We start from the raw sequence: 1,673 nt of genomic DNA, 5'->3' as shown, positions 1-1,673 counted from the left end.
AAAACAACATTAAAAAAAAAAAAAAAAAAAAAAGCAGCCCCACCTCATTTACTAAAAATGTTTACTGCACTCTGAATGGCATTGTACTGGAGTTAGAATATATTTTAAATATTTTATTGGGAAAACATACATCAATTCAACACCAGTACATTTTAATATATTAAATTATGGTTAGTCTTTAAAGAAAGGATTAATTAATAAAGTTTACTTATGATGACCAGTAAGGTTTTCTTGTGCGTGGCTGTGTGTCATTTTGTCTGTAAACGTTTTGATTGAATTTCCATAAATCGTTGTAGGGGGTGAGGTCATGTTAACATATCCAGCATGATAACATATCCCAAGGTCTATTAGCGATTATAATGCTATATAGAGTGATTTAAAACTATGCTTCTTACTGCCATTGTTTGTATTAACAACATACAGGCATATAGGGAATGATATATGGGAATTCTAAATATAACATTATGTTGGATCTCTGACCTCTTCCTCAAGGTCAAAAAAGGTATCAAAAAAGTTTTACCTTTTTTGACCTTGAAACCTACATAATGTTTATATAGAATTTATATAAACATTATGTAGGACGTTAAGAGTAAATACTGTCCAGACACTGAGTTGCCTTGGAGGAGGTTTGCAATCTAGGAGTGGTTCTTGTTTAACTGAAAATTTCCCTGCCCTTTTGCAGGGAAATTTTAGTAGTATAATTACAGTCTGTTATGCTCATTTGTTTTGAGAAGTGAGTTACCGTAAGTGTTTGCATTGGAACAGAATATCTTTTGTTTTGTCACATGTCAGAGAAGACTTACATAGCAAAGTGATAAACAAAAACAAAGGTGTGCCATTTCTAATGCTAGAATAACAATTTCTAATGCGGAAAGGATCCATAAACTGCAATATTTAAGTAGTTTTGGTCCTTTACACAACTTTGTTTGTATATTCAAGAAAAAAATGCAAAAATAAACAAATTTAATTTGGTTCAAGTAATTTCTTCAACAACTGTGCAAAGGTGCCCCAGAGCATATTCAGCAGCAGTAAGATATAAGATGAAAGGTGGGGCACACACCCTGAAAAGCACAACCAAAGAGCTTGGATTGCATACAGGAAAATTGGTGATGCATATGGATTAGAAATCCCTGACTTCCAATGGTAAAGTCCAAAGTGTCTGAGTGATAACAGGAGCATTAATGGCCAAGATGGATAGCATATCCAGCCTATTCAAAGCAAAACATTAGTGGTCTCTGTCCTGAAGATAAAATGCAAAACCCTGAAACCCTCTGGTAGAGGACCAAGCTTGAAAATAAGACACAGACAAAACCCAAGGGGGTGAGAGGGATACGTATCCAATTTAACTCAATTCAGTTAAATTCAATACACTTCAATTCATTTCAGTTCAATGGTGTAAAATATTCCGCCAGTGAACCCAAGAGCATTGGAGACATGTTCTCTGGAATGACAAACCATGCTTCTCTCTCTTGCAGTTTAATGGATGAGTCTAGGTTTGGCTTTTGCTAGGCAAACAGTTCTTGTCTGACTGAGTTGAAGAGTTAAAGCTGTTTTAGTTGTATAGAGTGGGACAATATCATATTAAAGCTATGGGATGTCAGTCAAATTAATATTATTAATGTGTGTGTGTGTGTGTGTGTGTGTGTGTGTGTGTGTGTGTGTGTGTGTGTGTG

Source organism: Pundamilia nyererei, unplaced genomic scaffold, assembly GCF_000239375.1.
Source record: "Pundamilia nyererei isolate P.nyererei 1_Seehausen unplaced genomic scaffold, PunNye1.0 scaffold00437, whole genome shotgun sequence".
Lineage (NCBI taxonomy): Eukaryota > Metazoa > Chordata > Actinopteri > Cichliformes > Cichlidae > Pundamilia > Pundamilia nyererei.
Note: the sequence above shows the minus strand (reverse complement) of the source record.